We start from the raw sequence: 20,976 nt of genomic DNA, 5'->3' as shown, positions 1-20,976 counted from the left end.
TGTCAGACTCCTCTGAAATCTGCTCCATAAAAGCAATAAAATCATGATATGGAAGAAAAAATGAACAAGAAAGGTCAGTCAAAACTGAGTCCTCAGCAGACAAACATTTTCATGCTCCTAGAAATCAGATTTTTGTCCATGTTCCCATCTCAGGATTCATCCCTGTACCATCTTTTCCTTCCATCATGCTCTTTTAGCTGTTGATTAAAAGATCTTGCAATACTCAGCATCATTATAAGTTATGACTTCATTCCCATCTATTGATGTATGTAGGTTTATGGCTTTTTGCCAGCCTCTTGAAGTTGTGATCTGACTTGCGGAAAACAGACTCTACAACTCAAGAGAGTTATAAAGCAGGTATGGGATCCAAGCCTTCAATTTCTCATGCATGAAAGCCAGAAAAGTCTAGATAGCATTCAGAATGCCAAAAACATCTGATCTTGGTTATCTTCATAAATCAGATGACGCACTGTCAACAGTGTTCAAATGCTGGACACCAAGAAACACACAACAGGCTTGTACTGGTCCTTTTACAACAGGTACAGAAATGTCTTGGTGACTCCTGTTTCTTGCAAAAAACATAAGAAAACTCTCTTTTCAGTTCATCACCAAGACCACAGTTTTCATTAATGATTATTAAACCTAACTAACCAATCTTTCTGCCCATGCCTGCCATATGGGTCAGGCCCAGATGTGAGCAGGGAAGCACAGGTAAGGGCTCTCAGTTCCCTTTGTCTTCCCCTTCAGCATCATCAACCGCCTTAGTTTAACATGAAAAAGCTCAGAGGGAACATGGCGGTTCATGAAGCCTGCTTGCAGCTTGTGCTTCGGTGGCCCCGAGCAAGCTTCTCTCAAGTCCTTCTTTCCCCATCTGCCGTGAAAGGCAGCTGAGCCATCTCAGCCAGCAAGGCCTTCAAGCTGACCCCAGGGCTCAGAGGGACCCCTCCTAGTGTTAGTTGGTCTTTGAAGCCTCCTGGGGAGGCTGGCCGCTGGCCCCACAGCCACCGAGCTTGCTCTGTGTCCCTGCTGGGCATGCAGCTTCTCCCTGGGATTAACGAGCCCTTCTGTTCCCTCGGTTATTGCTGGTTTAAAAACAAAGCCAGGAAAGCACGATATGCTAAGGAAGCATGCCTAAGGAATAGGCCGTTATTGCTTTTGCATTAAGATTGAGAAGCCCGGGGCAGGAGACAAGGAGGAAGGCTGGGAAAGCAGGCCTAGAGCCATTTGGAGTGGACAGACTGGATTTATTGTGCTAGACACTGATAGCAGGGATGCTGCTCTTTCATTTGCAGGCTCTGTTTGCCTGATTAGCAGAGTCACATGTAAACACTTGGTAGGGAAGCTTGACATTAAGCTAAAAACAGCAAGAGTTGAAGTCACTGGCTGATTGCAGGAAAGCTCAGAGCCTTGTTATTTTGATTTTGTCCGGAGTTCAGCTTTTGGGCCCAAGCTTAGTGCTTTTGGAAAACCTATTCCTCATTCTGAGTCAGAAACATGCTTCTCTTATGATACTACAGAGACTGTTTGGAGCTTATTATTCAGCCCATGGCTCCTCCTGCAATTTCTCAGGTTTTCCTAGTCCTGCATGCAGTTCTTCCCTGTCTGAGGAATACCAATGCTGCAACAGCCTTAAGGAGAAAAACCTTAATTTAAAAACAAAAACACAGAGATCCTTAACTGTGTCTTTATGCCAATGGCTAGCTGAAGAAAGTGAAACATGCAGTTGTACAGCTTAGCTGGATTCAGAGAATGCTATACCAGAGAAATATTTCATTCAGTTAAAAAGAAGAAAAAGAGCAAGTTTAGAGCACTTGAAAACATTTGTCAGTTCAGACAGAACATGGCCCAACTAATCCAGTTGGAAAGAAAAGGAGAAAAATTGAACCATCATTTCAGGATTCTAATGTTCCCAATTTATTTTAAAATGAATTGTATCTAAGTTGAAATTTTGAAAGCAGAGAAAGAAAAAACTAAAAACTAAAAACTAAAAAAAAAAAAAGAAAAAAAAAAAAAGAAATAAAATAGCCCGGATTAGCTTCATAACTTTCCTCCATTTTTTTCATTCAGTCACAGACCCAAGGTGGGTGGCATTCAGCTACCTGGAGAACCAAAAGAAAACCACTGTTAGTTGAGATCTAAAGCCGCTGTGACCTAGCTGAAGGACACCCATAACTTGCTGTTGGCTTCAGAACCTATTTGAGCTCTGGGAGAGGTGCTGTGTGTGTTTCACTCCAGATCCTCAGTGGTACTCGGGCAACTAAGGGTTGTTGAAGCCCAGCTTCAGAGCTTCTGAGGGGCCAACTGCTTGGGAAAACTGCCCCAGGATCTCCAGCAGTCCTCAGTGGCCATAGGACACCAGAGTCAGTGGTAGCTCAAGCTGCTTCTCTCTCAGACTGTATATCTCCAGCCTGGAGGCACTAGCTGGAGGGACCAAGCACAAACTGTTCCCTGTACACATCCAGGATGCCCTCCCTCCGCTCCCTCTTTAAATCCAAAATGTGTGCTCAGGAGGTGGGTCAGCATCACCATGCTCTTTTCATCTACTGTGTCTCGGCAGGAGACCGAAGTGTTGCCTGCGTGGGAAGTGTGCCAAGAGCAGCAACAAGCTCTTCCCATCAGTGCCAGGAAAACACAACCCTATTTCAGACCATACTGGTTTATCTGTCCTCAATCTCTCTGACGCCCACAACCAGGCCAGACCATCTTATAAACTGCCCCCACCCTCAGTACAACCCCATTAAGTGGGAGAGGAGGGGGAAGAGGAGCTGAATCCAGGTTAGATAATGCAAGGTGACTGAATTTGCTGCAAGGTGACTGAATTTGCTAGTGAGAGGGATTCCAGCTTGCTTTCACAAGAAAAGGATATGTCATTGATTCCACTGCCTCCCCTTCTATCTGTCATCCATCCCACCCCCCAGCAACATTTTAGCCTGCTGGATGATCTTAAAGACCACTGAAGGCAGAAATAGTCTCAAAGGTGTTCTTGAAAGATTCATCAGAATCAGCAGCAGGGTGCAGACAGGACAAAACCAGGCTTCATTAGCTCTGCTGCTCACAGAGTGGCTTGTAATAGTGTAAATATGTTTAATTCCTTACTGCCTCCGACCTAGAGATTTGCATTTGAAAGAGGAAGGGGAGCTTGCAGGTTCAAATGCATAGTTAGGTCCCCTTAATTCTATTATCCAAAATTTGAAGCTAGATAAGAACACAGTGCTATAGGCACAGGAGCAACCAAACTTTAGCCTCATGTATCTGAAAGCCAGAGAATGTGGTTGTTTCTTTATGTGCATCACTGGAAAACCCAGGTTTTATTCCAAAAGAGAAGCAGAGAACTGTGTCCCAGGAAGCCTCTAAGTGGCTCACTGACACTTGGGATTAACATAACGAATTATCACAGAATGTGCTGCAGTTAGAGGCAGAGATTAATTGCTGAAGGCCAGATGGGAGTGGTAGGGGTAAATACAGCCTTTTGTTGAAGGACGAGGGTGAGGGCTGAGCATGCAAAGCTGCAGTGACCAGGAGAAGAGTGTGAGTTCTCCTGGGGATTTTGCCTTGGCAGGGTAGATGCAGGCAGAGCAGCCCCAGGGACATCTGCCCCGAGCTGAACCACTCACACCTTCTGCAGAGAGGCAGCACGTGAACACCCCATCATCTGCCAAGGGACGGGGGGCCACCACTGTGTCCCCAGCTGCCCATATGCTGCTCTCCAAGATGGTGCCACACAGCTTAGCACCACTCCTCTCTTTGCATCCTTGCTCCTGGGGCTTGCCCATGGGGGCTCTGAGGGACTGGATGCCATTTGTTGTACTCAAGCCACTCACTGCCTCTCGGCTGGCAGAGTTGAAACACTCTATTCAAGGACCTGGCCTACGTCTGTCTGAATGTCATGGGATTTAAAGCAAACTTTTAAGAGGCTTATGGAGATGCCACAAGTATAAAGCCATATTTCATATGGACAGAAGTTAAATGTAGATCATTAATGAAAGCTGGCTGGGACAACTAATGTGACTCACTGCATTCATGTCACCATTTAAACAGGAACACTTTTTTACTGGAAAAGGCCTCTCTATTTTATTATGGATCTAGAAACCATTGCCTACCTATTTGTTGAATATGTCTAAAGAACCTGCTTTTGGAGATCCTGCCTTCCAAATATCACCATCTAGTGCAACATTTTGATCCTGATCTTTAAAACTGAATTAGCAAAATGACTGCCAACAGGGCTAATTTACAGGAATATGCTTCAGTATCACACAAAGAATTTAGAGATGTTTCCCACTGTAATTTCAGCATCGATTCATTTCAATTGATTTACCATCACAGAAAGCATCTGGGCCGTAGTCCAAGAAGTTCTGTATCATTTTTCTATGATGGTAATACCTTGCTGGTTAATTTAGGAAAAAAAAAAAAAAGGTAATTAACACAAATACTATTCTTCGGTTTACAGGCATTTCAAGAAGGACACATTAAGGCACAGTGCTCTGGAGCATCATAATGTTGGGCAATCCTTGGTATAGATACTGAGAGTGAACGGAGAAGGAACAGCTGACTTCTTGATAGAAGCAGGAATTGCCAGTGCTATTGACATTTACATTTCAGCTAATCAAAGGCACTAATGGGTTTTAAGCCCTCCCAGCCATCCACTGAAATAACCATGTTATCCCCTCTCTCATACATGCCCCGAGCCTCAATTTCTCTAGTAATACCAAACAGGAGAATCTGTATCCCAGCAAGGAACTTCTCTGCTTTTCCAGCCTCATGTTTTTATGATAAATGTGTTTATTTTTTTACCACTGAAAACCAGCATTCATTTGACTGGGGAATAGGTACAAAGTTTGTCCTCCTCTAATAGGCAAACCTCCAAATCTCTAGTTCCACAGGATATGCCTAGACTAGGAAGTGCCCACATTCAGTGAAACAGAGATCTTTAATTCAAAACAAACCTACTTTGTTGTAAACTATGCCAGAGTTGCTAATCTACCAAGGCTGACTTTTTTTCTTTGCTAAAACACACAAATTTCTATAGAGGACTGAGACTGCTAACATCATGTCTGTCTGCCTCAAAGTCACTAGCTATTACTAACAGGGAGTGGTCTTCAGGGAGACTCTTGAGCAAGGCATAAACTTTTACCCCTGGGTCCATGATGTCTTAACAGTTGTGCCACAGATTGCAGACTGAACTTTCTAATGTGACCCAGCAGGAACAATGCAGCCCAGACTGCTTGACACTATGTACAGTGGGCTGCAAATATTCAGAGAGAAACGAAGAAGTCCGTTTGTCTCAGTGGGCTGTGAATGCATGCACCAACATTGTCGCTTTGAGTTTCACCATTGTTATCTAGACGTTGGCAGTCAAAGCCTGATAAGAAGTGTCCCAAGCTGTAAAAGAAATGAAAAGAAGTGGCCCAAGATGTAAAACCACATTTCTAGCATGGAGGTGGAATGTGTGAAGTAGGACTTAATACATGAAAGAGGCAAAACCCACTAAGAAGGACATCAAGAATGCAAAATACATCCAAGTCCTGGCCGTGTGAATTGAACTCAATGGACTGAGCAGAACTCACAGAAAGACCTAAACTACATCTGGTCAAGAATTTTCCAATCTGACTAATCAAAGCTAAAAAGGTTTTGTAGTAGTTGCTCAGTTTTGAGGAAGTTCTGTTGACAAAATGCTGTTCAGTTAGGCTTCCTGCTAGTCTGCTGCAGGCTGATGGAGAAGCCTTGCTTCCAGAGTACCTGGTTTTATGGCGACTCCACCACAGAAATCTCTCTCTCACTCAGGAATTTCAGACTCACAGCTGCACTTTAGGGAGCCTGGAAACTTGCAGAGTCAGCTTATGCCAGGGATTTCAGAGTTTCAGGTTCCCAGGCATGCAGGAACTGGGCACAAGATATTGTTCAGGTTGTTTTTCTAAGGGGAAAAAATCCCCCAAACAACCAACATGCAAAATTCAGTCAGGGAGAAGCATTTCGCTTTGGAAAAACTTAAATTCCAGAACTTATTTTCTCTGGGAAATTCTGGAGTTTACTGCCCTGGTTCCAGATTTAGCAATGTTGGATTTTTCCATGAATGGAATTTTGACAAGGTCTAATTTATCACTCTCTCTCTGAGAGGAGCCAAGTTCCCGAGACACAGCAGATAATATTATTGCAATTATCTGCATGACCTTCTGCCACTGATATCTCATGTTGCTGTGTGGTGTATGTGTGGGGAAGGAGAGTTATTTTGTGGGTGAACTCTGATTTTCATCCTTCTTTCTTTTCCAGCCTCCTGCATAATCTTAGCAAGATAAATTTCACAGAAATCCAAGCCCATACTTTGAAAACTTACTGAAGAGCATGTAAAGAATGAAACTACTGAATCTAATCAGCTGGTAGGTCTATTCCCTTTCATTTTGATTTTAGCTGTTGAGTTGCTGCAGAGGTCAGTGTCATGTTGCTTCCAATATACACCTCTGATTTCTACTTTATGCTTAAGTGTATTCCCACAATCATCAGGGAAAGAAATAAATCTTATTGTATGTATTAACGTATGCCTCTCTTTTCTGTAGCTTGTTCTTTACTGTTGTAAATAAATTTATATGGAGGACATGTATTAGAATTTAAGTTGGGAAAGAAGAGACAGAAAGATGGTTAAATTTTTTTTTCTTTGCCAAATAATTTATATACTCATCTTTACATAATACTATCATCTTTCAGGATGTATAGCTGTCATTACCTAAGCCAAAACTAAAATTCACTTCACAACAAAATATCTTGTTATATTTTACAGCATAAAAAAGCCTCAGAGACAAATAGACTAGGGAAACAAAATAGCCAGAGCCAATTTAAGACAGATTAAAGCTGACGAAGCTTGCAGTTGAATGAGTTTTTGAGATGTGGTATTAGTGCTCATAGCAATTTACTTTTCAGAGACAGGATCCTGTAGTAGGACTGGCTAGCTATTCATTAGACCACCAAACATTCTTTAGCTGTATTTTAAAGTCTAAATTTAGATGAAGGGAGGGCTATTTCAGGCAATTCAGTTAAAGGTAGCGCAGACACTAACTGATATGGGTAATTGTTTCTAGAAAAGCCATTGACCTACTGCATACACTTGAAATTCAGTCACAACTGGAGCAGGGATTTGTTCAAGTTCTTTTTATAAAAAAAAAAAAAAAAAAAAGAAAGAAAGAAAACTATGCTCCCCAATTAGTTAAACATTAGCAGGTTTGGCACTTCTTATTGCTTTATATACTACAACTATTGAGAAAGAGGCTACTTCTTGCTGCCTTTCACTCAAGAGAGCTGAAAAACAAAGACAACAGAAAATGTGGTAGATGACACACTGTGGGCCATCACCAGGCCACCGATCCTCATTGCTCGTAGGCCAGACAAGAGCCAGCTTTGGTGTGCTAAGCCACATTTGGGAACTGAATGCCATGCAGGGGCTAGCATGAAAGCCTGTTGCAAAGATTAGTGACACAAAACTCAAAACTTACCTGAATGTCTTACGCTTTGGTGGTGCAATATCATGTTGAAAGCAAAGATGGCTGCACAGGGCATGCTGCCTGGCTGTTACCAGCAGAGGGAAGGATCAAATGATGAAAGCTTCTCAATGTGGCACTGTGGTCAAGAGCAAAGTGCCATGAAAAGCCTAGTAAATATCGATGCCCTAGGTAACCGCAACCCTAGGTAATGGGATGAAATTGTTCATCTGGGCAAATGTATTTGGGACAAAGCTGAGAGAGAGCATGAAGCACTGATCAGGACAATCAGTAAGGTTTGTTTAACGGGAGTGATCAAAATGAGAGATCTCCGATGGGGCCATATTCAACAAGGATACAAGACATTCAAAGCAAAATTCAGCCACTGCAGAAGAGATTCAGTATTTAGGGCACTTGCCTTAGATGTGGGAAAACCAAGCTCCAGCCCATGACTGAATCACATACACAGATGATTTGTGCGTGTGTCTCCCGCATCCCAGCTAATGCCCAGCTAGCAGGCTCCTGCCTCTTTCCAGGAGGGGAAGATACCTGCAGAGCTTTTCATTTCATTCCAAGCAGAAGCAGGGAACGCTTCTGAACTCTTGCTCTTTTGCCAGAAGTGGGATGTGTTTCTCACCTGGCTCTCGCATGGTGTGAAATGACATTGAGCACAGCCCATTGCTTGTGCAGAGTCCCACAGAGCGGCTTACCACCGCTCTCTCAGCAGATGGGAGAACGTGAGTGTCACTCACTTGTTGAGGTGTCAGCAAGCAGACACAGAAGCAGGGTAGAAGAGAGGTAGAAATACTATTGTGCTGGAGAAATGCTCATTGACTGCTTCATGCCTGGAAAGTGGCACCAGCTTCAGCAGTGAGTTGCTAGAGTGGAGGGAGAAAAACCCTCAGGCAGGAAGAGGTAGAGGAAGAAAGAAACATTTAGATCATTCCTGTTAACCATTGTATGGGGAGCAAAATTTACAAGTCATCAAATCGAATCTAACCAAGTAATTTCTCCTTCCCTGACAGTTTGCCATCCACTCAAGCATGTACCTGTAAAGTACACATATTTGTATAGGCTCTGTCCATAGTTTTATGAGCTAATCAAAGTCCTCTCCTGCAGAAGATACAAAAAATTACCAGCAGACTCGGAAGCTGCACAGGGCAAGAGGCTGTAAACACAGCGGAGCAGACTGCAAGCTGCTCTCTGGGAGCGTGTAGTGCCAGAAAAGGAAGCTTGGTGCCTTTGTTTCATGGGAACATTGCTTACATGGAACATGAGGTGAAATGACACCTTGGGACGTTACCATTGCTACCTCCACTAGAGAAGGTGACAGTGAACCCATGAGTTTCCAGGCAGCCGAGAAATAGGTCCCCAGAGCTGGTGACAGGGCCAGGAATAGAGCTGATTCCCGGCTTCCTTGCACATAACCGTGATACAGCAGAAAGCTTGTGCTGTGGCTCTGCGCCAGAAGAATGAGGAAAGACTCATTCCCCTGCCCATACTGTCCTCTGTTTCCTTTCATTTTGCAAGTCAGGAACAAAGCAATGTTTGGCCCTGAGCATGGACAGTGGGAGAAAAGCAATAATGACTTCACAAGAAATACTGGGCAAACAACTGAACAACTCCCATTGCCTCATATGCCTGCTGTATGTGAAGATGAATGGCTTTCGGTCAAGTGCCTGTTTACTGAAACAGCCAGATGAGGCTGGTCTGACCTAAAAAAAATATGAAATAAGATGTCACAAACTTACACGGTTGCAGGACTTGAGTTAACTAGGACAAAAGTGCATGACCTTACATTAAATGGTAAGGGTGGAACAGGAAAGCTGATGCTGTGTCAGGAATAGCACAGATAAACATTTATTTCAAAATAAACAGGTAACTCTCTAGCTTCTGAAGCCAGTATATTTCTTCACTTCCTGCCAAGGATGACGGAGTAATGGATTATTCTTAGACTTATAACTGAGAGTAAAAATAATCACAATCTCTCTGAAAACCTTAAGGAAAAGTGTATCTAACATTTTATTTAAACATGTCTTTGCAAAATTCATCAAAGCTATTCCAAGAATTCATCAGCAAATTATTCCACCACCTTTAACACCAGGGAGGGGTGACACCTGTCATATCATCTGTGACCAATTCTCAAAGTCAAGTAGGTGGTTGTGACCCTGCCTTTTGAATCTTATTGCCATCAATGGGAGTTTCACATGTAACCTGCAGGACTACACTGCAAGAGCTCAGTTTATTATTTGTATAGAAAAGGAATAATGTTCCCGTGGGAGACACGCAAGGCTAGGAGTCTGGTCTGACATAGGCTTTGGCCACATCTGCATGACACTGGGCAAGCCCCAGAAACACTTCCTAGCTTTACCTGCTGCTCGAGGAGGAGCACCGCGACTGGTGGGGAAGGAAGGTTTTGGGCACAAGGACTAGCTCCTGACCTTGGCCACCCCAGCACTTCCATCTAGTGCAATTTGCCTTCAGGCAGGAAGGTGTCTCTGGATCACTTTGGGGAACTAAGTCAGATCCATTAAAAGGTACCTCAGTGAGACTGAGCAAGGCACAGGTGGTCTACACATAAATCCATGCTCAGTTACTGTCTAACTCAAAAGAAGCTGAAGTGCACAAGCAGGAGCACATTGACCAGGAGAAAGGAGGCACCCTGGCACCCCCATTTGCTGTGGGACATGCTTGTGACTGGGTGCTTCCAGCTGCCCATCCCATGACACAGGGAACCAGGCAAGGAACTCCCTGAACAAAGAGACACTGTTTAGGTGCCTGCTTGCTCCTCCACACACACCCACACAAATTACCCACAGGGAAAACTTCTTCTCCATAACCATCTCAGTTAGAGGTTAGCTTACATTTTTGTTAGGCTGGCTGTACATGAGAAAAAGTCTCTTCTCCTGGCGTTCGATGGGTAGATTACTTGAGCAAGTAGGTTCAACCAAAGTTCAGATTAGCATCTAGACTAAATTAACAAGCCTCTTTGGTTGGTCCTTTATTAATTCTTAAGTTGGGAGACCACATGAATTTCTACACCTGTGACTGAATAAGTAACCTGTAAACATGCACATGAAGGGGTTTTTCAGTAAGAGTCTATTTGGGACTCTGTCTTGGCCCAGATTTACTGGGAAAACCACTTATTCTTTGATAATTTTTTTGTCAGGCCAGATTCTCTGTATGTCATTCCATAGAACGTCATTTACAGACAGTTGTTATCATGTTTACTTTGATCCTAGAGATACTCAGTTGGAAAGAAGTACAAGGAATTTAGGGGGCATAATTACTAGAATTCCTTATACCTGCCAATCTGGCTGCATTATGAAAACCCCATTAGGCATATTGGAGAAAACCTCAGGAAAGACAGTAAGGATTTAAGCATTACCTGCCTTATTAATCTAAAAGCAATGTCTAAAAGCATTGCTCCAAAGAGGGGGTCAAGTATAATTTCAGTTGTTTTACAGCAACTGCAGTTAAATACCTTCAATTAAATCTCTATGACTACATAGCATCATAATAATACCTTATATCTCCAGGGCCTTTAGTCAAAAGACCTTAACAATTTTATAAAGCTTCTTCCAACGATTAAGAAGCTGGTCTTCAAACAGCCCCATGAGATGTGGCTAGGCTTCAGAATACGTAGCCTGGACAGCACAAGCAAAGCATTCAACCCCTCTTCCTCTGGTTGCGATGTCCAAGTAAAAGCCCTGAAGGAACGCCACTGCAGGAGCTCTTCTCATACAGCTCCGTTTTAGGAGCCTCCACAGCCTGGTGCGTTATGTCCTGGCTCCTCTACGGGCTGCAGAGAAATTAATCACTGAGAATTTTGATGCATACAAAATGGGTTTAGGCACTAAGTGTCAGGAACAGTGCTACAGTGTAGAAGAAAAGCTACACAAACAATATGCTCCCTTCTGATAAATATATTATGCCTGTATGGTAACAAACATGTCCTACAAAACACAGAATATACCAACTGCTTTAATGAGGTGCACTATTGTTAAAATTAGTCTCTAAATGCAGCATGAGATGTGCCCTATAGCTGATTACCACAAACCCCGACATGTTGTACAAGCCTTGTAGAAGATATCTCATTTACAGGTAATGCAGCAAACAGATGAAGGAATTGCTTCTAAGATGACTCAGGCTCCAGCTGTGAGCTTCTGTGACCTCTCCTCCAGGCTCCTGAGGACATGCCCACTCAGTTTGGATAACTGGTCTTCTCTTTGAGGCAGGGGGCAGGTTTCAGGGCTGGTTTTGATCTTTGCTCTTCTCGTCACATCCACTTTTCTCCATCTCCTCACTTCACAAGAGGATGTACGAGGATTACTTATTCAAGCCCCAGAAACAACCAGAGGGAGCACTGAAGAGCCTGTGGTCTCAGAGAAACCACAAAATAATTCTGCTGTGACAGCTGATGCTGCAGCTCCCACACCTCTGTGGTGGTAATATGGCACATCATCCCGCTGCTTTTGTGCAAGCAGTGAAGGGATTACCTAGAGATTACAAACAGGGCACAAATAAAGCAACTTCTTGCTCTGTGCCTTCATTTTAAACTCTTCATTCTTTCAGTCTGGAGGAATTCTGCCAATTTCCCTATCCACCCCTCGAAGGCAGCAGAGAGCGTGACAGATGGAGAGGGATGTATCAGCCTGACTCTATATGCCCAGCCTAACATTAGCCCTCAGTTCAGAAAGGTGGATGTCTCCAGGCATGGCTCCACTCTGAAATTAGTAGATTACAATTTTGAAAAAAATGGTGCAGTTACATTTCTAAACATACTTTTCTGGATTTGACCCTTCCTCTCATGTCTCAAACTTCCATTAAGCTAAGGCCAATCTGAAGCTTAGTATGTAGCACAGACCACGCATGTCCCAATCTCTCTACACATGCTGCTTTGGTATCTAGGAGAGTAGGGTCCAAGACTCCTTCAGCTATGTGATAGTGGCTTTCCTGGGGCCCTGGGAGTAAGCCTGGCAGCCCTGCCTTGTCCTCATCAGGGTCACAAAAGTCCATCAACACAGGCTGCTAGACCACTTGCACAGTGTGTCTGGGCTGGACCATGGCTCACCCCTTGCCTGAATGCTTGGGTAAAAGGGATTGGCTGCAGCATCAGCCCCCCACAAATGCCAAGTATGTTATTTTACCCAAATGACTTCAGTATCTACCACTCCCTATCTCCAACACCCTCTGAACAAGCAGGATGGCACGTTGTGAGACGGCCTGTTTGTTAAGCACACAGGAATTTCCAGGATTTGCTTTCAGACAGACCAGAAGGTTTCCTCCAGGAGAGCCAGAGACGTGCTGTTCTGGTAAGATTGTGAAGAGTTTTCAGCATTTCGTGGTTCACGTGGTTCAGCATTTAAGGTTGCTAATACTTTTAAACTCCTGCACTGGTTCTTTTCATTAGGTTACTGTACTCAGCAATTACATATGCAGGGCAAAGGAAAGCTCAGCTTTTCTCCCCTCTCTGGCTCAAATTCTCAATACCTTGGGAAAATAGAAACACCCACTGTATTTAGGCTGTCACCTTCTTTTTGTGGATTTTGCCATTCAAAGGCAGCTGTATTTACATAAAAATGTAATATAAGAATAGCCAAATGTCCAGTCAGTATCTTACACAACAATTGTGCATACCTAGACAGGAACAAGACAAGCAGAGATACTTTCTGTGCATGTTCTCTCAAACTCAAATTGGGGCTCTGGAATTTCCAAAACCCAAGGTAATTTCTCTGTATTTGAGTTCCTCCCATCATCCCTTCCTCCTATGTTTCTCCAATTGTTTTCTGGACTCACATACTAGATGCTAAAAGTTTACAACATCTGGCAGTGTTATGCACTTTACCAAGGCACCATATGAAGCAGATCCTTCTCTTGCATCTTCTGAGCCTCCCAAAACATATTGTTGGTGAAGACTATCTAGCGACTCTTTTGGCAGCTATGCTTCCACCCCTCTCCAAACACCACTACACTGTGGGCTACTGCAGGCTTTCACTGGTTAACAAGGTGCCAGGGAGTCACTGTCACAGGGTATTCACCTAGAATAATCTCAGACATGGGCATAGTTAAAACCTAGAGAGGAGTGAAGGAGAGAAAGGATGGTTTAGTCAGCAGCCTGAAGCTTCATTCATATTTTGAAAGAGCTGTTATCACTGGAGATAAGAGGATGAACAGGTGAACACTCCACCATCTTTTGTTTTCATTGTTATGAGTTGAGGATTCTGAGGACACCACAGCTGACTGAGCCTTCCTGATGTTACTTTTCCAGAGCATGCCTGCAGCAGGAGTGGGAAGTGCTGGATGCAGACAGCAGCCTGGGTGTTGGGAGCAACGCAGTCACATAAAGGCTTCTTACTCTACAGACCTCAGCAGCCTGAGTGAAACATCACCATGGATGGCTCTCCTGCTTGCAGCTCTGGAGCAGCAGTGCGTGGTGCAGATATACCTTCCCTGCCCTGTCCAGCCTGTCATACACTCCTCCCTGCACCAGAGAGGAGTTTTCCATTTCAGTGTATTCCCAGGAGCTGCAGCAACATCACTACCCTCTTACTTCCTGTGGGGTGTCCTCAAAATGTCTTCCAACTATCTTAGTCCTATTACCCAGCATAATCCTTGCAATCACACATCTGACATATACTTCAGTGCAAGGTGCCTATCAAACACCAGCAGGCTAATATGGCAGAGACTATTCTCCCATGGCTACAGTGGAAATGACTGTACAACATGTAGAGACAGGCTTTCTATGTATGAGATGTGAGAGCGAACATGGTTATCAGAGCTGCCAGCCCTTTCATGAGCTGGACTCTGCTTGAGGCCTATTTACTTAGCATTTTTCCCCTAACTGACAGTGAAGAAAACAGTCCAAAAGAAACACTGCCATGACAGGCAGGAATCTTATCATATATGCTGGGCCCTGCTGGGCTTTCTGGTCAAATATCTTGTGGGCTGAGTCACCCTGTCAGCAATTTGGTACCCCTGGGTGCCTGAGGTCAGAAATGTATTTCCCTGCCTGAAAGCACAATATATGTCCATGTATGTCTGTGGGAGTTAAGGACAGAGCTTTGTGTGCATGAGGAAGGTGCATGTTCTTCCAGCAGTGCAGCCCTAAGGCATGATGTCTACAGAAGGCAGAGGCAAGCATAATGCTTTTATAGAGGCTGGTCAAGTGATTTGATTTATACAAGAGCAACCAGCAGAGCATACAGGGGCCTTGGATTCACTTTCAGCTTCTCCTGAATTGCTAGATGAAGATCACTCGTTCAGATCCAATTTCTTGAACTGTAGGTGAGAAAAGACCCCAGTAAAGACCCAGTTACTACCTATTTTTCTTTTCCTGTGTGAGTTTCCCCCTCTCCATGTTTTTAAGAAGCAGTTTGTGCATCACCAACACCTGGTACAGTATTTGAAGGATTTCCTGGCAGGCAGCAAGGAGCACCCAAGCCCAGAAGTGACTGGCAGCAGAGATGAACAAAATCCACTCAGGGTGATAGAGCAGAGGAACATCTCATTGCAGGGAAAGTATCTTCCATTTCGGGGATAGTCACCCATGGGGGAAGCTGAAAAAAACCCCACCCACAACAAATGCAGTATTGCATAAGGTAACTCTCCCATAAAGTACAGTACCCTTCCCATCAATGGCCACTGGAAGACATTTCCTTTATCTTAGCAGGGGTTGAATATGGCTTTAAAATGATCTAGATGATGTAGAAAGAACAAAGAATAGAGAGAAGGGGGTGCAGGAGGAAGTAATATTGGGTTGGAAGAGCCAGTTTATTGAGAGAAGCAGCTAAGAATATAGTTCTTGTGGCCCATTTATACATATACTAATAAGAAAAGAAGGCACATTCAAGTGTGAAGTTGCTACTATGACTTTAACTCCTACAGTTCGAGTCAATACCAAAACCCAATGAAGAAAGCATACTAGTGACTTGTTCCAGCCACCTAAGTTCACCAGGGGACTAACGCAGGCAAAAAGGTACCCAAATGCAGCATGGTGTTACTGCTTTGCCTGACACCTATTGCTAACACTTCTCTCAGATGAGTCAGTGAACACTGAGTACCTGTTGAGTTGATGAACTGGCAAAGCTGCATTAGCCCCATTAAATCAGCTGCCCTAAGATGTCATACACTTCTTTCCCTTGCCCTGTCACCTCCCAACCCTTCTGCAGCTGCAGGGGGCCTGAGCACTGGAGACTAACCACCACGTTTGAAAATTGCCTACTTATTTTAATACAATGTCTCTAACTGTTGGGAAGCTTCGGAACTAGCCCAATCACTCCCTTTTTTAACTTCATTGCAAGCCTGTTGGCTTGGACAACAGAGCAGAGCTACCATTTACTTGTCCTATTTGAGATCATCACCTCCACCCTTCTCACCACCCACACAAACACTTTTCCTCAGGAAGCAATTACATTGCCATTCACTTTAACAAAAGTTATTCATCGTCTGAATTGGCCTTCAACAAGGCCAGCATCAGACAGGCGCATTCATTACAGGCTCACCCATGAATACCAACCCCTCCCTCTTACAGAGGGCTTAACCCACATTAAAGCCCAGTCTTTTAGAAGTTGTTTGTAGCATTCCCTCCACAAGAGTTCCCCAAACAATGTGCTCATAGTACAACTCACATTGATCAAACAGGTTAGCTATTAAACAACCTCTTCACTCTTCTAGCTTCACACACAGGCAAACTCTCCCCCTCTCTTAATATGTAAAAGACCTTCCTTTAAGGTATGAAGCCTAAATAAACTCAGCTGCACATTATCAGCCACATAATGGGAACTGCTGTCTGAGTGAGGGCTGTGCTGGGCCAAGGAATGAAGCAACCAAAAAGCTGGCATGGCTCAGGGCATGGCCAAGATGTCCCAAATCCTATGTCCTAACAGGGAAACAAGACTCTTGATACTTCATGACTTAGAATTTTAATTTTCACATCCTGAAGTTCTTTTAACCTCATTTTCTTCAGAAACAAGATAGTCTGTGCCTTGTTTTGTGTGTATGTGTGTCTCCCTCTACAGAGTTTTGAACTGATTGGCCAGTTTCAAATGCATTTAATAGATTAAAATATTAAGTTTTCACAGGTTCTATGAAAACTCACTTCTGAGAAAAAGACAAGAGTGCTGAGTTGAAGTTGCAGCATGAGCTCACTCCCTATTAGCTATCAGTGACTACACTTTAGAAAGGGCCCTTGTAAGTGTGGAAAAATTTCTTTCAGATGTTATGGAAACATAACTATTCAGTGGCTTGCATGTTAGCTACCCAAGGGTATCGCCAGCCTTGAGCTGCACATCTGTAAGAGATCAGTCCTTCCTCATTCTGGCACTCAACAAATTCTTGTTTGAGTTCTTACAGACCTTGAATCCCATCCTACTCCATAACTCTGTAGATTTAGCTCTTCCAATCCTTCTCACTGACGACTTTGCAGGCTCCTTTCTTCCATGTTCCAGTGCCCTTTGTTTTGTCAACTTTGTGATAACTAGGTGCCCAGATCTGAATGTGGCATGAAAATAAACTCCCTGTTGAATAATGCATCTCTCTAACACTTATCTTCCTCCCTTGGCAGGGAAAGGTTGTCACATTTGTTTTCAACTTTCCATTCAGCCAGCTGAAGAAAACTGCTGGCACCTACACCTTGTGCAGACTCTTGGAGAGGCTGGAATTTCAAACTCATACTCCTTGTGCCTGCATCATCATTACAAATCGGTAGCTTTACATCTTTATACTTCTGTGAGCAGCAGAAGCAGTCGATCTCTCCTCTCCTTCTGCAGAACACTGGTAAGCAGAGGAATGGACATTTAATTTTTGCCTTGATTTTCAAGCAAAAGAGTGTGGATGGATTAGTCCAAAGAAGAGGAATATTTTTTGCACATCAGCAGAATGAATGAGAGCAAGTGTCTCAGGCAACTTATCAGTGAAATGTGAAGGCAAACTTTGCTGTGAAGGGTCTGGACTCTGAAGACTTTTATAAGTCCTTAGCTCTTGCAGAGACACGGTTCCTAGTCAGGTCACTGGGAATTTCTACCTGAACACAGATTGAATGAAATAAATAAGTTTCAGATCCAGCCCCAGGAGGTTCAGACCCTTATTTCAGAATTCAGCTTGTTCTCATACGTGCAATAAAAGTTGCAAGTAGCTCTTTTGGCTACCCTTTCCTATATTTTTCCTTTTCTATAAATAGGGACCCTACAGAATGAGATGAAAAGTGACCTCCTCTTAACCCAGGGACAGGGATAGTCCAAAGGTTTGCCATACAAGTTTTTCCAAACTCCACCCTGCCAGGATAATGCACTGTCCACCGTGGAGCCACCTCTGGGCTAAAAGAGCCGTGCAGCCCCCATGCTGATTTGGGAGTTTGGCCTTTCTGCTGTGGCTGCCAAAAGTGACATGAGTTAGTGCTAGGTTTGCTTTCTATTAACAGCTGTGCTGAGATCATGGGGTTTCTTAAGCTCTCAGTGTCCAACTGAAAACTTTCAGTCAGCAGTCCTGTTTTCTGATGGAATCACACTGGTGACCTGGAGGTGAAAGATGATTTCATCTGTGTTTCCACTAAAAGAACTTCATGGCTCAGAGTTCATCCTGTTTGTTAGTACTGTGAGAGCAGCACTAGAAATGAGTATGAATGTGTGTGGTTGCGTCTATATGCAGCAGTATGCCTTTGAGTATCTGCACTTGAATGCAAAGATCTGAACTACTCAGAGTGAGTGATTTAGACATTCGTAGTTATGGCACAACCTGGGTTTATTAAGGCTACTGAAGCTCATTAATGAACTTTGAAGTATACTTGAAATGTATAGGAGTAGAGTTAGAATGAGACAGATTCAATTTCAAATTAATGGCTGGAATCCATTAACAAGGCAGTAACAGAAATGCTGGGGATCCATAAAATCTGTGAAGTTACCCCATGTTCTGGTGTAAAGGAAAGAAGCTGTAAGAGTGCACGTGGCAGTCATACAAGTAGCTCTGACTGAACCTCTCTGCCCACTAAACACAGGTCTGGGCTAGCTCCATGAAGTGGTTGAACTGGACTCAGAGCTCGGTTGTTCATACTGAAGGGAACAGGGAGCAAGCCTATCTAGTAGGTTCACAAATAAGAACAGAGCTGGTGTTTTTTGCAAAAATTATTGAAAATGTCCTAACAATAATTTTTCAGTACATCTCAGTGATTTTCAACTCTAAAAACACTAGTCAGGCAGTTTCTGATGTCTTCTTCATGCTCCAGGTCTCTCAACACTAAAATTGGAGGTGGGGTCAAGTCCTGATTTAGATCCAGTCCTGGTTTCCAGGTTAGCTTTAGCCTAAATCTACAGATGCCCCTAAATATTTTAATCCAGGTCAGGCATGTGCTTTTGAAGCAAATCTCCTGATCGTGACCACTGTCTGCTCTTTGGTTTACACTGCAGAGAGGTCTCAGGGCACATGAGACCTCTTTCAGATGAAACTAAGCAGTAAAATGCACTCCTGTTGCCAATGGCTAGGCCTCTGCCTAATCTAACAAAAGGCATCAGGATGTCTAATGTGATCACTGGATCTTCAGCATCAGTGGTTCATGCCAGCAGATCCACTTACTGCCCTGCACTACTATCTAACAGAGGCATGACATGGATGCCCTAGCGTAGGAATATCTGAAAAAACACTAAGTACAAAGCATGTTGTATGGGGTTTACATTCCTTCTCAAAATGTGCCTGTTCTTATTGAAAGAGAAGGAAACAAGTATCGCTGTCATGACTAGAGACCCCAGCCATTGCTCAGTGTAATCTTGGTTCAGACTATAAGGACAAATGTCAGAAATGCTGTTATTGGTAGAACAGAGAGCAGGACGTGAGCACAAATGCTTCCTGCTACATTTCCTGGGCTTGATTATTACTGTGTGTTTGTGTGAAAAATGCGTGTTTAGAGGTAGGTTTGGAAAGAGCAAAGCGCTGGGTGTTGTAGCAGATCTCGGAACTGCCAGTACAGTGGTGAAAACGTTGGCTTGGGCCTTACAGGAGGACCCTGGGAGCCCGAGGGACCCTGGACATAAGTGCCTGAGCAAGACACCTTCAGGCATGTCCCCCCAGGCAATCAGCCAGCTGCCTGCAAGGCCTCCTGTTGTTTAAGAGGCAGCTGTCAATGGGGCACGACTGCTTGAGATTGCTTTTTCAGACCACAGCCAGTACCTCTGAGTTAGTCTGTAAAATGGCATTACTACCAGGAGTCTAGCTCTGACTTCTCTCCTACCAGTGGTTTCAACTCTAGCAAGGAAATGTTTTCTGTTGCTGCATGCAAACATGATTTAATCTTAACTGTTGCAGTAGGCTGTAGTATATTAAATACTTAAGACAGATTAAGCCTATTAAGATACTTGTTTACTGAAGATAATTTAATATGGCTTTAGAAGTTGTATGTAAACTGTGGTTTAGCAAAACTAGAATAAATATATAGACAATATTTTCCCACCTGAGTTTTAGTTATGATAGAGGAAATAAGATGACCAAAATAACATTGGAGGTGAGAAGATTAAGAAGTAAGCCTCAGGTTTTCTGTGGGCACTGTTTAGCAAGATTGCCTTGTCACAAATGGCCAGTAGATGAATTTGCCACCTCATACAGGATAATATAACTTTATATAGTTCAAAGTTGTTTAATATGAACAGTAATACTGATGACCTTTATAGCTGTAGATTGTTTGAAATTAAAAGCAGTAGAACTTCCCAGATAGATTAAAATAATTTTGTATTACTGATTAGATAGGAAGAAAGAAGGCTCACCCTGGGGTTTAGGAATGGGTGTCCATCCGTGCTGAAAATTCCATTTGCAGATGCCCTGAGATCTCCCCTGATACTTAGTCTCTGAGTTTTGTCAGGTAGGATTTCTTTCCTAGTAGGCAGCCCACCTATGCACATCCCTTACTGTAAATCTTCAGTTTTGAAAATGAATGTTTTCTCTCTCTTGCTCATTATCCATATAATCACACAATTAATGACTTCTGTGTCACTGTTGCCCATGATTTCTGCATGCCATTAGCTCTGTTTCATTACTCATTGCATTACATGTTTACCTACCTGTATAAGTAAATTCTTCTCTGCCAGTGCACGTTCCCAGTTTCTTTGCAGCAGGTTTCTCCAAGTGTCACAGTTGTCAGCTTGTGGCTAGGGGTCAAGAGGCATCAGGGCTTAACTTTCATCATATGGTAATAAAAGCACCTTCTTTGGTTGAGTGCCTGCTTGCTGCAGCTGGGCCTTTGCTGAAATGGATGCAGTACATTCCTGATTTAAAGCCCTAGGCACTTCTGCAGTGCACACCAGTAAGGTTCTGCCTGTGCCCAGGAAGGCGAGGCAGCCCTGCCATTTCTTCTGAGCTCTTTACACCCTAGTGATCAGTGTAATGAGCAAGCTGGCTCTCTCTTCACTCACTGCGCGCTACAGAGCAGATGACAAAGTGGGCTCATTAGTTCTTTCATATTAAAAATGCCACCAAATATTTGACATGAACTCTCCTTTCTTGTAATGCATAAGATCTTGCATGAAAA

At 43.5% G+C, this 20,976-nt stretch overlaps 2 long non-coding RNA genes across 2 annotated transcripts; one reads left to right on the top strand and one right to left on the bottom strand.

Annotated features, from left to right (window-relative positions):
• Positions 1–1,381: 1,381 nt before the first annotated feature.
• Positions 1,382–8,018, bottom strand: LOC141941021 (uncharacterized). Its single transcript, XR_012628192.1, has 3 exons — positions 7,885–8,018; positions 7,482–7,605; positions 1,382–2,099 (listed from the first exon to the last, which is right to left on the bottom strand). It is a non-coding gene; the product is annotated as an uncharacterized LOC141941021 (long non-coding RNA).
• LOC141941020 (uncharacterized) lies at positions 6,167–17,530 on the top strand. Its single transcript, XR_012628191.1, has 2 exons — positions 6,167–6,374; positions 13,738–17,530. It is a non-coding gene; the product is annotated as an uncharacterized LOC141941020 (long non-coding RNA).
• The last annotated feature ends 3,446 nt before the right edge of the window (positions 17,531–20,976 follow it).

Source organism: Strix uralensis, chromosome 3 (genome assembly GCF_047716275.1).
Source record: "Strix uralensis isolate ZFMK-TIS-50842 chromosome 3, bStrUra1, whole genome shotgun sequence".
NCBI classification, from domain to species: Eukaryota; Metazoa; Chordata; class Aves; order Strigiformes; family Strigidae; genus Strix; species Strix uralensis.
The sequence above is the reverse complement of the archived record's forward strand: the minus strand, read 5'-3'. Positions and strand labels throughout refer to the sequence as shown.